General features: G+C 35.5%; 1 long non-coding RNA gene across 2 annotated transcripts in view; it reads left to right on the top strand.

The window, feature by feature from the left end:
- The first annotated feature begins 1,654 nt into the window (after window positions 1–1,654).
- The window catches only part of LOC143230029 (uncharacterized), a 41,590-nt gene continuing 26,889 nt past the window's right edge, over window positions 1,655–16,355 (top strand). For both annotated transcript variants that reach the window (XR_013016193.1, XR_013016194.1), the window contains exons 1-2: window positions 1,655–2,399; window positions 12,190–12,277. This is a non-coding gene — a long non-coding RNA (uncharacterized LOC143230029). The remainder of the gene's footprint in view (window positions 2,400–12,189; window positions 12,278–16,355) is intronic.

The raw sequence follows: 16,355 nt of genomic DNA, 5'->3' as shown, positions 1-16,355 counted from the left end.
ATCTTCATGAAGTCAAACCCGTCAAACAGAACGTCTGTTTACTTTATGTTATTGTTCTATAGTGATTTACGTTGGAAAACGGTTTCACTCTCGAATACATTTAAGGATTCTAATACGACTTCAACTCGACTTACTAATTATTGTCTCTGATGAATTTGATGATTTCATAACGGTAGGAAAACAACCTCAATTCGTCCCTGAGACGTGTATATACGTCTTGACATTTGCCTTGCCCTTATAAGGTGCTAAGCTCGATTCTCTTCATGCTTCTCTTGAGATATAATAACAAGCTTTACTTGTTTCTAATTATCAGTGTCAGAAATGTGGCACAAACAAAAATATATCAAAACTCTTTCTTGCATAACAGACAAATGACAGCGATTCTTAAGCAAGATTACTATTGTCGTAGAATGCACTCAGGGCCCTTGTGTAACGTGCACATAACACTAACACTCGAAGTAATTTTTTTGTTACTATTACCTTCAGTTTCTTTGTTCTGTGTTAAGTGTAAAGCTGCACGTTGGACTACATGTATTTTAACCATCACAGCGATCGAACAGCAAATTTTTACTTTATAAGCCATTGTAAGGGTGGGGATGTTTTCTACAAAATACGATTACATTATTAGTAAGTAAATATTCATATATTTTATATTGTTCTATTATTATGAAATTTAAACTTTATGTTACAATTGTAAAAAGGCGAATAAAACTTTAATAAACAGTTGCTTGCATGCACTGTAAATTTTAATGGCAATTGTTACCCAATTATAAATATAATTATTTAATTACGTGTATATAGAACTTCGTATGAACGCTTGTTGTATTCAGTTTATAAGGAGCGACCTTTACCTATTATATAACTCTGACGTAGCTGCAAAGGCGAAACGTTGGTTTAAATAAAAATAAATCTTTTAGATATAAATCTGAAGTGTAAATGTATATTTTCTAAACTTTATACGTTATACTAAAACAAAAATAAAAGGACTTCGTGTAACCGTTACGAGTCACGTGCATATGATATTGTTTCGTGACGTGTTGTTCTTGGTTAAGTATACCCGTAATGATAAGTGTCTAAAACAGTACATTTAGACACAACTGATGCTGTGAATATAAGAGGTCCCCAGGTGTCCCCAAATTTCGACTGGTGCTTTCCAATAAGAAATATGTATTTTTAGGAGATGCTTAATTGCGCACTCCCCGTGGCACAGTGGTACGTCTGCGCATTCGCATCATTAGAAACCGGTGTTTCGATACCCGTTGTGGGCAGAACACAGACAGACCCGTGCTTCCTGCTCCGTTTCAACTAAACAAATCAAAGTTTTGTTGATTTTAAGTTCTTTGTCAAATATTTTAGTTTGTCGTTTTAAGACACTCATGTTTTTATTAATATTATTTAGGGACAAGACAACGTGAGACATACTGTTCCATCTAAGTTGTCTCATCAACAAAACTAAACTATAAATATCATATCAGATTGATTTTCAAAAGAAATATTCGAATGCAGTTGATAGATTTTAAATCTAAATATTTCGAACAATGCATTTCGACAACGAAATTGGAAGAAAAAAAAACACCTTTATTATCCAGATAGGAATAAAAAAGTATTTTATTTCAACCGTCATTTCGTCATCAGGTTATTAGCACAAGAATGTTCAACGTCACGGTTTTCCGCTTTCATTATGTAATAATAAATGTTTATTATGTTGTTGTTTGTTCAACAAAGGTTGGGTGTGATACTGTGGTTAAGATATCGAGTTGTGGATGATACATTCAATCACTTTTACTTCATAGAGCCGAATGAAGCCAAGCGCTGTTGGTTCCTTCTGGTCAGTAGTTGAAAATCAGGAACCTGAACTGTAGGGATATGTGACCTAGACATTAAGGTTATGTGTGCATAAGATGTCACAGGTTAAAAATTCCACCTTCAGTTCTTTTGAAGACACACACATATATATTTTATTATTTATGGAATAGATTATCCTTCTACAGTAGTGATTTGTTACATATTGTAAATTTTCAATTAATAAATTTCCACTATAGTCTGTAGAAACTATTATTTATTCACTTTGAGGCTTCAAGTCTGTAACAGCAGATGTTATGTTAACCTCGAAATTTGAGGACATGTGTTGTTTCGATTCCTTAACCTGTTCAGTGCCGTAGACGAGACAACTCGTCCAAGCCGATCGGTAACATAGTGTCACGGACGAGTTAATTCGTTCTCAATAATACCTAACTTCAACGCTAGATGTCAGCACCATACATGCATTTGACCTATTTTCAAATTGTTTCACTTTCGATCCAAAATGGCGTCACGAAAAAGTTAGAAAATTGAAAAGCATTGGAGTTGTATTGAAGTAGCTGAAATACTTGGTAGTCAACAGGTTAAACAAGTAAAGGGTAAGTGTTCAATTGTATTTAGTTCATTTTTCTTTGTAATTCTAGGAGTGAGTAAAAGTCATGTATAATATAAAAAAAGGCTAGGTTTGGAAAATCCCACAAGTAAAATTATAAGGCAAAAATTCAGTAACAATCTCGTCCAGTAGTGTAGATAGATGGCCTTCTTTGGCATCACTTTTAAACAGTTTTTAATTAACACTACTGATTTCCGTTTGAAATAACTTAATGGAAATAGAATTGCATTAGATCTTTAAAGTTTCTTTATCACCTGACTTTAATAAGAAACAAGTGATATCCTCAATAGCAGCGGAACTTTTTATTAGCTATATTTTTTGCACCAACAATATCAAGTGTGAGGCGTGCGTGTACCCGATACGATTTTATTACTTAACATGGCCTCTATCAGCTTTCCCTCAAATTGAAACGATTTCAGGCAGGATTGTAATACATTAATCTATGAGACATTGATCGTGATCAAATGATAATTCTAAAGGGTTTTACCCCCTAAATTCAAAGCTGTAATTTGATTTCAAATCGGTCAAGAAATAACGGAGCTATGAGCTGAAAGTTTGTACTTGAAAACAAAACAAAACTCAAGAGCCATTATATGATCCTTTATACCGCGACTGAAAATAAGTATTTTCATATAATGTACAAAATAGTTACTAAACGGCGAGAAAAAATGTTATAAAAGACAAATACTACCCATTAATCGTATGAAAACGTGATATATTTATAAATCTTACACTATGCTCAGTAGTAATAGTGTTATCCAGTCATGGCTCTCGCAACTGAAATACAACATTATGTATGAATCAAACTTTTGGTTGCTTAAGGATACTCCATGGGAAACAATTAAAACAATGCAATTCTTTGGATAGGATACATGGATTATCTGATAATCTGGAAGCGTTAAGTTTGATATTTTATCTCCCGCCCTCCTGCACTAATTAAATTTTGAACATTCCATAAATAAATGAGGGTGTTGCTACCACCGTCATGATTGCAATATCCCTAACAGGGCTGACGTCATTAATGATTTGGTAAGCTGGGGTTGTACATATTACAAACAATCCCGTGAAAATCCAGTGCTAATCCATCCTGTAGTATATCTTATACAGGGTGCGTATATAATTTTGATCTGATTTGTTTTGAATTTCGTGCAAAGCTATACGAGTGCTGTCTTCACTAGTTGTCCCTAATTTAGCAGTGATAAACTAGAGAGAAAGCAGTTGGTCAACAATATCCATCGCCATCTCTTGGGCTACTATATTTCGTGCGAATAGTGGAATTGACTGTGACTTATAACGTCCCCACGGCTGAAAAGAGCACATGCACGTAGAAATTTTGTGCTTTAGCTAAAGGTTACCTTTATAGGATCTTTTTAATGTTAACAACTAATTATATTTCTGATTACATTTTAGTTCCATAACGTAGAATAATATTAGCTGTTAAACAGATAGATTCTAAATATTTAAGTGTGTGTAAACAACAGTAACAAAAAGTGAAAACTAAACTGTGAAATAATTAAAGTATTTCTTAATGAATGTTTGAAAGAACTCTTTCCATCACTTTGTTTTTACATACACATATCGACAATCCTTCCTTGAGGGAGATTTTCTCCCGGTTCCCCACTGGTAGAGCGGTAAGAGTACGGGATTTACACTACTAAAATCAGGGTTTCGATTCCCCTCGGTGGACTTAGCAGACAGTCTGATGCGGCTTTGCTGTAATAAAACACACACACGATTTTTTTTTTCTGTGCTTTTAGCTACACAATCTACTCCGTCCATTTATATTTGTTGAAATGTGCTGTTACGTTGATTAGCAGACGTCCTCAGTCAGGGCCGCGTTGAGGCACAGGTGGGCCCTGGGCGAAGTATAAACTAATGTCTTCCCTCTGCTTACTTTTGTTTTTAAGGAAATACCATACAATTTAATAACTAAGATTTACAAGCAATAAAAAAATAAGGAAGTGACAAAGAAAATATATCTTAAAAAGTGATTTATTATTACTATTTTTATACACTTTACATTTCAGTAGTTATCATTATTCTCACAGTGCGCGGTGAACCCTAAGCAGCTGCCTCTTTTGCTCATTAAATAAAAACAGCTCTGTTATCTATTAACTCCAGTTAGTGTTCGTGGAAAATAAAATGCATAAGTCACGTGCATAGCTTGATAAATGGGTAGACATATGATTCAGCTGTAATCTTGAAGGCTTTGAACATTGCGGTGAACAGAGAACAAATAGCCCATTGTGTAGCTTTGCAGCTAACAATAAACACAGATAGTATAACAAGTTTAATATTTTTATATCTTTGAACAATGATTTTCTCCAAATCATTACTTTTCATTCTGTTTCTAGTAAATTGCTCCACGTATGAATAAAAAATTACGCCTCGGATTACACTGTATATAGTCTGCAATATTCTGATCGACAGACCTAGTGTGTTGTAGAACACGACATGTAAGTTAGCAAAACCATCAAACTCTTTCTCCATTGAAAAAGTTCGCCGCCGCCAGAAAGCTGGAACCAGTTTAACCAGAATATAGGTCAAACGAAGCGTGGCTAATGTTGATAACATGGATGTATAAGGTTTGGACTAATTGTGTTTCTCTCACGTTTCTAATGATTACGCCCAAGGTTACAGTTGATATCCAAAAACAAAGCTAACGTAAACACTTGTATGGAAGAGTTTTGTAAACACGAAAATCTATTTCATCATAATGAGATGTTTACAATTACCTCAGCTCAACTCATAGGGCAAGGTGACTATAGGTCTCAGCTCTGTGTGTGGCTAATACCAAATTGTTACGAACGATTATCATTATTATAATCAAAATATTTTGTGTAGATGAGTTAAGCCTAATTAGTTTGTTATTAATGACTGATTTATGATCTCTACAAATTTTGATTTTTTTAAACACTGGGGTTGAGACAAACAACTCTGTAACTCGTCTCTTAACAACCATGATGTATCTTCAATTAAGTTTAATTGGAGGCTTCTGATCATCAAATGAAAATCAGTTAAGTTAGGCTAAAAAGTGATATTGTGTTGAAGTTATTAACAAAAGGAATATAAGGAATTAATCAAATTTCGTCTTATTTTTTATCTTCCAATTTTTATAAACAGTGTCGGCCATTTGTCAAACGCATCATCTTTCGAACATCAGGTTGTTAAATCAAAGTCGCCTTGGCACACTTTCAGTTTTGGGCGTTAACTGGCTACCTTCCCTCTGGTCAGTAGGTCAAAATTGGAGAAAGCTGTATTTAAACTACAGGATTCTCTGACCTGGCCGTTTGAACGTTCTAAATCTAGATGATACATGTTGTTAAACTATTTATTCACTAAAGCCATAAAACAAACTGCAAACGTCGCGAATTTCTTAAATCCATAAAACTGTGAGCATCACGTATTCCCTATATCCATACAAATAAGAACATCACGTATTTAGTAAATCCATAAAGTTGAGAACATCACGTATGTAGTAAATCCATGAAAATCGAAATACCGTGTCTTTGTTAAATCCATAAAGTTGAGATTATCACGTATTTAGTAAATCCATAAAATTTGTCATCACAATTTATTTCAAATCCATAAAACAACTGTTATTATGTTTTACATTAAAATATAAAAAAGTAACCATCACCAATAATAAATAGTCATAAATATTGTGACCTGATGATGCCTTTTCTAGCGATATCACGGTTATGAACAAAATATTAATTGTAAAACGTAACTTTTTCTATTTTTCTTCAATTTTGTGACCACAGTTTATTTACTGAAGCCATAAAAAGTAAGCAACACTTATATATATATCAAAGTAGTAAAACAGGTTTGGACAACTAATGTCTTATTAAAGTCATAAAACGTGTGACCATCAATAACTTATTGAATCCATGAAACTTGGATCTTCAGTAATTTAATAAAGTTTGTGTCTCTTTATTTTGAATCTCGCAAGCCGTCCCTAATGTAAGACTGGAGGAAACGCAGGTAAATATCATCATCCTCCCAACTTTTGGCTACTTTTTTACCAACGAATAGTGGGAATGATCGTCACATTATAACGCCCCACAGCTGAAAGGACGAACATGTTTGATGTAATGGGGATTCTAAATCACGAACCTCAGATCACGAGTCGAGCGCCCTAACCACCTGACCATGTCGAGCCAATTTAATAAAGCCAAAAAACAAATTGAGAACAAATATATTTACCAAAGCTTTTATTCGCTAGAGCAGGAGTCTCCAAACCTTTTTGGATAAGGGCTGGGAGATAGATCTTTTTAGACTTCACGGGCTGGAGGGGTTGTGGTTAAAGTAAGTATGGATGCATACATGATCACAATACTACATCACTAATTTATTTTTCATAAGAGCACATAATAAAAATATCTAAGATGTAAAATCGTCTTTTTTATCATTAATGAGAAGCATGAAACTGGTGATTTTCTGACAAAATTCAGGTTCAAACTTAGTGTTCCCTATCATCAAAAGTGTTTACAAATGTTCATCAGATAAGGTTGATCTGTAACTAGATTTCATGTACTTCGTTTGTTTGTTTGTTTTGTTTTGTTTTTGTAATTTCGCACAAAGCTACTCGAGGGCTATCTGTGCTAGTCGTCCCTAATTTAGCAGTGTAAGACTAGAGGGAAGGCAGCTAGTCATCACCACCCACCGCCAACTCTTGGGCTACTTTTTCACCAACGAATACTGGGATTGACCGTACCATTATAACGCCCCCACGGCTGAAAGGGCGAGCATGTTTAGCGCGACGGGGATGCGAATCCGCGACCCTCAGATTACGAGTCGCACGCCTTAACACGCTTGGTCATGTACTTCATCTTTGAAAATGTCTTCACAGAAGTAGGTAGTGTCAAAAACTGTAATGAATCTACGAGCAAAGTTTTTAAATGAACATATTGATCACTTGGAAGGTATTTATAGAACTCTATCAGTTTCTCTTCTTTGTATTTGTCTTTTATCATGTCGTCAGATTGCATATCAGTCACTTTCATTTGAACTTCAGATGGCAGTTTATCAATAACACAATGAAATGTGTTTTGAAATATTTTTACTTCTTTTGCACTCGCATCAAAATCAGAAAAACGCTTCTTGAACTGTAGTTACAGTTCAGAATGCTATCTTGTGTAAACCTGCATGGGATCCCGCTTCTTAGTTAAACTTTTTACTACATAGTAAGTGTGTGAAGCAACTCATCAACTGGGACTCAAAAATAATTAGTTTTTCCCAAAATGCTTTCACATAGGTGTACATTTTGGACATAAGTCTATATGTCATAAATAAGCATGGTTTAGCCTTGTAATCTATGATTGAATTCATTCAGGTACATAGTCAAGTCTACAGAGAAAGTTAATTTCCAAAGCAATTCACTCTTTGTGAGTGAAGGCTGAGGACGGTTCTTTTCATTTATGAAAATTTCAATCTCAGTTGTAAGCTAAAAAATTCGCGACATAACCTTCTCACAGCTAAGTCATCTAACTGAAGTGTGGTAGGACAAGTCGGGATATGTTGCTTCTATTTCCACCATATATTCATGGAATTTACGACAGTTGAGTCCATGGGTTTACTGTTGAAACTACAGGTTCCATGACACATGACATATCTAGATATTTTCCGCACAGTGCCTGCTGATGATTGATGCAGTGAAGAACCATAGGCTTGGAACAACCCACACTTTCAACAGCTTTGTAAATTTGCTTGTCTAAACCTTTTCCTGCACCACACATATTTTACATTTTTCATAACGCACTTCAGCCGTTTCCATTCCAGGTCGTACTGAATTAGTGATTGCTTGACCTCTTAGAAAATGTCCTCACTTGTGGTTGTTCCACACATACTGTGCACAGAAGCTAATTTTCCAGTCATTTCAAAATTAATATTGGCTTCGCGAATAAATAACAGCAACTGTGAGGTGTCAAACACATCTGTCGACTCTTCAACCGGGATGGAAAAGCACTCGAATATGCCTTGTCTCTCAGCTGCGACACTTTATTGTTTCCAATGTCCTCGACTCTACGAACACTTAACTGTATACGCCGAAAGGCTAACAGTTTTAAATAAATCTACTTTTTCTGGGCACTTTCCTTCGGCTACTTCAATCGTACATAACTAGCTCACCATCGGTAAACGGTTTTCCTCGCTTGGCTAACGGCTGTGCCACTCCGAAACGTCCTCTTGTTGCAGCTTCATTCTCGACTTTCTTCCTCTAAAATATAAACTGTTGTAGCGATAAGTTACGTTTCGAGGCTTTGAATTTGTCTGAACGTAGCTTTCCCGTAAACTGAGAATAGTTTGATGAGTGCTTGGTTTGGTAAAGTCTACAATTGTTTTTTTTTGTCAGCACTGCGATAATCTCGTTGCATATTAAGCATAACATTGTGTTACGTGATTCAATAACGAAGTAGTCCACACTCCACTGTTTTTAAAAGTACGGAATTTAGATGTCAACTTTTCTCTTTTTCCCTTGTTCTGACATAATAACTAGGAATAGCTATGAACTCACACATAAAGTAAACAGCAGCATTCACTGACACACACTGAGGTAGACAGAGCATGCGTGGTTAGAAACACACTACTTCAGGGCACTGGGATCGATAAGTCAGATGGCGTAATACTAAGTAATATGGCGTTTTCCAACAAATAGAAAAGCGTATCGTACCTAGATTGGCTTTTACTAAATTACGTTTTAATTTTTATTTTTATATAATTAAAAATAATAATAATACCATAATATCACTTGATTATTTTAATAAACTGTTGGCGGGTCGTATCACAACTATCAGTTTCACACAATAGGTTACCTGTGCTGATCATACTGACGTCTAGCTTCGCACTTTAGTACTATAAGCCTTCAAACTTACAGCTGGACCACCGAAGGATTTGAGAACTGATAAACAATATATTAAGTTTAAATGTTTTGTTTTGAATATAATTTGTTTCTTTTGTGTGTGTATGTGTTTCACGCAAAGCCTCTCGACGGGTGTCTTCGCTAGCCGTTTCTATTCAGCAATGACAGACTAGGGGAAGGCAGCTAATCAAAATTACCCATCGACAATTACTGAGCTACTTTTTTACCAAAGAAAAATGGAATTATTACGCCCCCAAAACTAAAAATACGGGATTCGAACCATCAATGAATACCAGGCTTTTATGAATAGGAGCAGTTTCAAAAATATTAAATGCACACAGGTCAGAGGTCATATTTGAGTAAAATCAATCACATTAACATTTTAAAAGTTTTCTCCGCTAAATTTTATAGGTTTATATATATCTATATATATACACTGCTCGCCAAAATTTTAGGCCAATGAACATAAGGAAAAAATATGCATTTTGCGTTTTTAGACTTAACCACTTATTTGAGTAGAGCTTCGAAAGTTAAAAATAAGAAAAGGGAAAATAATTAATAGAAAATGTGAACACTATGAAATTAGCCTAAATACCAGCTGGTCAGATGTTTAAGACCATATTGAAACGAAACGTTAATCGGTAAACACATAAGGAAATTTAGTCATTTGTGTTCAAGCATTAGCGTTGTCAACATCTCCCACTGACATCTCCTGTGTTACATTGGGTAAAAACATGGCAAAGGCTAAAAAGTTGACAGAGTTTGAACATGGCAGAATTGTCTAGCTGCAAAAGCAAGGTCTCTCTCAACGTGCCATCGCTGGTGAGATTGAGCGTAGTAAAACTACTGTTGCAAATTTCTTAAAAGACCCTGATGGATACAGAACGAGAATTTTAAGTGGTCGGCCCAAGAAAATTTCGCCGGCGTTGAGCAAGAGGATTCTGCAGGATGTCCGGCAAGACACCAGCCTATCGTTAAACCAAATAAGGCCCTTACGGACGCAAAATGTAGCTCAAGAACAATAAGAGGGCATCTACGAGAGAAAGGCTTTAAAAACCGTAAACGTCTTTAAAGGTTACGCCTACTTCCACACCACGAAACAGCTCGGTTAACCTTTGCTGAGAACCTTCTCTACACATGCGACGTAGAAAAGTGGAAGAAGGCTTTGTTTTTTGATGAGAAAAAATTTAACCTGGATGGTCCAGATGGCTTTCAACATTACTGGCACGATCAGAATATCCCACCGGAGACATTTTCTACACGACACAGTTGAGGAAGTTCCATCATGATCTGGGGTGATTTCTCCTTCCATGGAATAATGGAGCTTCAGGTTATACAGGAACATCAAACAGCAGCTGGCTACATTGGTATGTTGAAAAGAGCATCCTTATTGACTGAAGGCCCTTGTTTGTGTGGAAATGACTGGATCTTTCAGCAGAACAACGTTGCTGTCCACAATGGCCGCAGGACAAAGGACTTTTTCATGAACTATCCAGCATGTTCGCCCAAACTGAACTCTATTGAAAATGTTTGGGAGTGGATGGCAAGGGAAGTCTACAGAAATGGACGTCAATTCCAAACAGTGCATGATCTTCGTGAAGCCATCTTCACCACTTGGAATAAGATTCCAGCCAGCCTTCTGCAAACGCTTACATCGACCATGCCAAAGCGAATGTTTGCAGTTATTCGCAATGACGGCCGTGCAACTCACCACTGAGACCTCTTGTTGGGCATTTCCTACCCTGTTTAGGACTTCTCTTTGGTATGGTCTTAAAATTTTGACCAGCTAGTATTTAGGCTAATTTCATAGTGTTCACGTTTTCCCTATTAAATGCTAAACAGTTTTATTTTTATTTTTCCCTTTTATAATTTTCATCTTTCGAAGCTCTACTCAAATAAGTGGTTGAGTCTAACAACACAAAATGCATATTTTTTTCTTTATGTTCATTGGCCTTAAGATTTTGGCCAGCAGTGTATATATCGAACTGAAATTTCTACTTATGTAGAACATCGTAAAACAATGAATAAAAATCATATTTTTTCACATGAAGTTAAAATATACGTTATATAATCTAACACATATATATGTAAATTTTCATCGACAGTTCGGTTTTATGTGTTAAAAGAACAATTTTTAGTTTGTGTTGTTGTTTTTTATTTAGTTTCAAAAACCAGTTTAGATGAAAAGTTATTTCCAGTTAATATTTAACTAAATTTTTCTGACATAAAACAAAATAAAAATACTCAAAATGGAAAATTGATATTTAAATAATGATCATTTGTATTGGGTTAAGGAATAATTCGTGAGCGTTTTTTTCAAGTTAACAAAATATATTCATAAATGAAACGTTTTCGCAAAATATTTCATGGCATTTGGTAGATAATTTTTTGCTCTAATAGATGGTGTGCTTGATTTTCATATGTCTTTAATTTTTGCTTTCATTTTCAGCTCATTAAATGGAATGTCAAGTGGACAAAATCGAGCATTTTCGACACCATCTGCTTTTCGCATTTAATTTCTTGCAATTTCGTTTAAAACAATGCATACTATATACCTAGGTATTACATGAAATAAAGTATCATAACAAATGTTTTGGGTGTAATGTGTTCATGTATTGAAGTATTGTATAGTCTTGCATGTAATGCTTGAATGAAATTATTTAAAAACGCTCACGAATTATTCCTCAACCTAATAAATAGAAGTTTTGTTCACATCTTGAAAACAATAATCTTGGCTGCTAGCAATTAGTGTCGTCAGTGCTTTATAAATCGATTGAGACATATAACTTTGAAATATTCAGTAATGTTTCTCACTGTAATTTGTATGATAAAAATACAGGAAATTGTACGTTATATTTACATTTTTTTGGGCCAATACTTATTCGACTTTGACAGGATGTGTGTATGTTTTTTATAGCACATCGGGCTACCTGCTGAGTTCACCGAGAGGAATCGAACCGCTGATCTTAGCGTTGTAAATTTGTAGACTTTCTGCTCCCAGCAGGGTATGTTGGCAGGATAAACAATAATTTATATTATTTATTAAAAAATTTAATCTAACTGTAAAAATCTATTCTGTATTTCCGCGAATATTTCAAAACCCTTTTTTATCTATTTATTTTTAATTTTCTTCTGACCTAATAAAGACTCCATTACTTTTCTTATGTATAAAGACTCCATTACTTTTCTTATGCATAAAGACTCCATTACTTTTCTTATGTATAAAGACTCCATTACTTTTCTTATGTATAAAGACTCCATTACTTCTCTTATCTATATTTCCATGAATATTTTATTATAATTTAATAAAGACTTTCTGTTGTTATTTTTCCTTTCTTCTGTAATTACCGTAACAACAACCATGGTAACGTTTACAATTTGTTTATGATTATTCGTAGAGTTTATTCTGTTATCTACCTACTACTACAATCCAATGTAACCGAGAAACGCTGGCTTGGCAAGATTCGCTTATTAAACACAATGACTCACCGCTTTTAACATAGGAACTTCTCAATTTCTCCCCAGAGAACAGAGATGAAAATATTTATTCAGGTTGTTGGCAGTAAAGCTGGGCTTGAAACATCGTGTCAGAAAGATTGAAATTTTTTGTTGAGGCAATAAAGATTCGAGACCGGTTATTATTGCAACTGGTTTGATCTTGAATCTCTTAAGATTCAATATTAAACAGCAAGTCACTTATAAAATATTCAAACACAGTATATACAGCTCCAAACTATTCTTATAAACCTTTTGGCTATTCGTATTTACATAAATCTAGTAGTCTCTTTATGTTCCTGTGTTTTTTATTCTACCATTATTCTGCTTTATTTATTTATTGATCTATTCATGTTTTATCTAATTAGCTAAATCTGTGTATTACTTATTTATTTATCTTGTTATATATTTGGATATTTATTCTCAATATTTTAATACGTATACTTTTTAACCTTTTTCCCTGCCTTTCTCAGAAGTTAACACGTGTTTTCTTTCTTCTTAACATGTACAGAGTGTTCGGAAAGTTACTGTGCATTTATATATGTGTATGATTACAAAACTGCACAGTGACTTTCCGAACACCCTGTATTTCGTTTATTTGCGTATTCACTAAACTTTCTGTGCATACGACTATCTCCTATTAGTTTAATTCTTCATAAGTGCATATTTTGTCTGCATGTCTTTGGTAGTCTGAGAAATATACTCTTCAATACAAGAAACGAAAAAGGGATTTTTTTTTTATTTTAAAGAGAAATATATGTAATAACGTTACAAGCTCAGAGTATGTGATGTTACACGTGTTAAGGCACTGATTGTCAGACCAAAATGACAATAAAAGTTGTGCACTTTGAAAACAGAGGAAAACATCGGATTTTTCGCCAAAACGCATGCGTGTCCAATAAATTTCTTTGAGAGATCTGCATGTTCTGCAAGTGCAACATGTGCAAAATCCCTACAAAAGTGACGGGTTCTCGGTTTCCATAGCTCAGTGTTAAGCCACCGACACGCAATACAGTTACGCTAAGACTGACTGAAGCACAACGCAACAACGCCATTGGTCGCTTGGAAGCAGGCGAATCTCGATCAGATGTTGCCAGAGCTGTGAATGTCCACCCAAGCACCATCACAAGGCTATGGATTCGTCACCAACAACATGGATCAACTCGTGACCGTCCACGATCTGGCAGACCTCGTGTGCAGGATGCTGACAGATTTGGTGGTGGCAGCGTCATGATGTGGGCTGCCATCGCCTACAATGCCAGAACAGACCTTTTGCACATTCGAGGGAATCTTACGGCTCAACGATACGTCAACGAGATTCTTAGGCCCCATGTGCAACTCATCATGGTGGACGTCAACGACGTTTTTCAACATGACAACGCCCGTCCTCACACAGCCCGACTCACCATTGTCTTCTTGAGACACCACAACATCAACGTTCTTCCCTGGCCCTCCAGATCACCAGATTTAAACCCCATCGAACATCTTTGGGACGAGTTGGACCGACGTCTGCGACGGCGACAACCTCAAACGCAGACTCTACCTCAGCTTGCAGCAGCTTTGCAGGCTGAGTGGACAGCCATTCCACAGGATGTGATTCGTCATCTCATCGCTTCCATGGGCAGGAGATGTCAAGCAGTTATTGATGCTCACGGGGGGCATATTCGTTATTGACGTTGAGTGACGTTAAACTTCTTTTTTTGAAGAGTATATATTACGTAACACAAATCAATCGTTGGCAAACGAGTATATTTGGTGTCTGGAGATAATACATAACCACAGAAAATGTACCATCATTTCTGCAGGTTTCCCACCTTTATACCATTCAAAGGTTTATTGTTTGTTTGTTTTTTGTTTTTGAATTTCGCACAAAGCTACTCGAGGGCTATCTGCGCTAGCCGTCCCTAATTTAGCAGTGTAAGACTAGAGGGAAGGCAGCTAGTCATCACCACCCACCGCCAACTCTTGGGCTACTTTTTCACCAACGAATAGTGAGATTGACCATTACATTATAACGCCCCCACGGCTGAAAGGGCGAGCATATTTGGCGCGACGGGGATGCGAACCCGCAACCCTCAGATTACGAGTCGAACGCCTTAACCACCTGGCCATGCCGGGCCCAAATAATTATATAATTAGAGGAATTAAACTAATAGAGATACAATTTCATATGACAAAAATATGCTACACATAAATAAAACAGTAGAGGTGAATATATGATTTTAGATTTTAAAAACGCTTTTGAATTTTAATCATTTATGGATGTATAAATATTTAACAATGAAGAGACAATAACTGCGTTATTTGTTTAACGGGACCATGAAAAATAATCAAATTAAAGTCACTAATGTTAGTTAACACGTCATCAAATTGGATAGATTTTGATTGGCTGAAAAAGAAAAATTGAATTTCCTCGGCTTCTTGTTGGCAGCTCGTGACAGGAAAAGTAGTTTTGAAAGTCGTTTCCCATGACCACTTAACAGCACGGATAACATCCTGTTTACAAGTTTACCTATAAAAACAACCAAGGAAGGACAAAACAAACTGGTAATACAAAAAACACCTTAAAAGACTGATAAAAAACAGTTTTCGTTAACCTTAGACTTGTCATTTGGGTCCACCCACACTTGTTTTGTTTTTTTAAATAACATTTTCAAACATTATTAATGCACTCAAACCGCTTGTGGGTTCATGAATATTTTTGGTTACAGGTCTCCGGACAACAGGTGTCGCATAGAAAAAAAATCAATATAAAAATACTGTTAATATTATAATTAATTATAATGGTTGAACCACATTTATATATTACGTAAAAAATGAGTAAACTCACCCAACTGTGTTGATCAGGTCTTTACCATGAGTGTTGTAACAGGTAAAAACATTAAGTTATTCAACATGATGTAATATGTAGATTATGCCGCTGATTCGAGAATCAGTGTATGGATACATCTTCGTTCTAACGCTTGTAGTGTAGATTATGATACCAGTTTTATGTAGATGGAAGAAATATTATAACCTAATAACTGAAATGGTACTTACTAACAATAGTATTTCGAATTCCGTGACGTTAAGAAACGTATTTTTCGATTAGGCTTAACGTAGAGATGACATACACTTTCATTAGTGCGTTCTTATCTATTTGCTCATCTGATGTATTTGAAATATTGTTGCAATCACAAAACATTTACAAATATTAAACAAGAAATCCCGATTATTTTCTTTCTATCTTTAACTCCAAGGTTGCCACCCCCACCCCCCAGTGGCACAGCGATATATATGCAGTCTTGCAACGGTAGAAACCAGGTTTCGACACACATGGTGGGTAGTGAACAAATAGTCAATGGTACAACTATACGCTCAACTTTAACTAACAAACGCCAAGATTATATATCATGTGTGACGTACTTACAACCATTAGATGAGGTTAGCCAAAATCTATAAAATGACTATTGTATTTTCATAGTTGACCGATAGAGGTATGTTGAAGAATACGGCCTAGAACCTGGAACAAATAAAGGCAATATAGATAGGAAGGTTGACAGAATGAAAACAGTAAGAAAACTCTTACTATTAATCGACATTAAATGA

The sequence above is a fragment of the Tachypleus tridentatus genome, chromosome 10 (genome assembly GCF_004210375.1).
Source record: "Tachypleus tridentatus isolate NWPU-2018 chromosome 10, ASM421037v1, whole genome shotgun sequence".
NCBI classification, from domain to species: Eukaryota; Metazoa; Arthropoda; class Merostomata; order Xiphosura; family Limulidae; genus Tachypleus; species Tachypleus tridentatus.
This window is presented reverse-complemented; position numbering and strand designations above follow the sequence as displayed.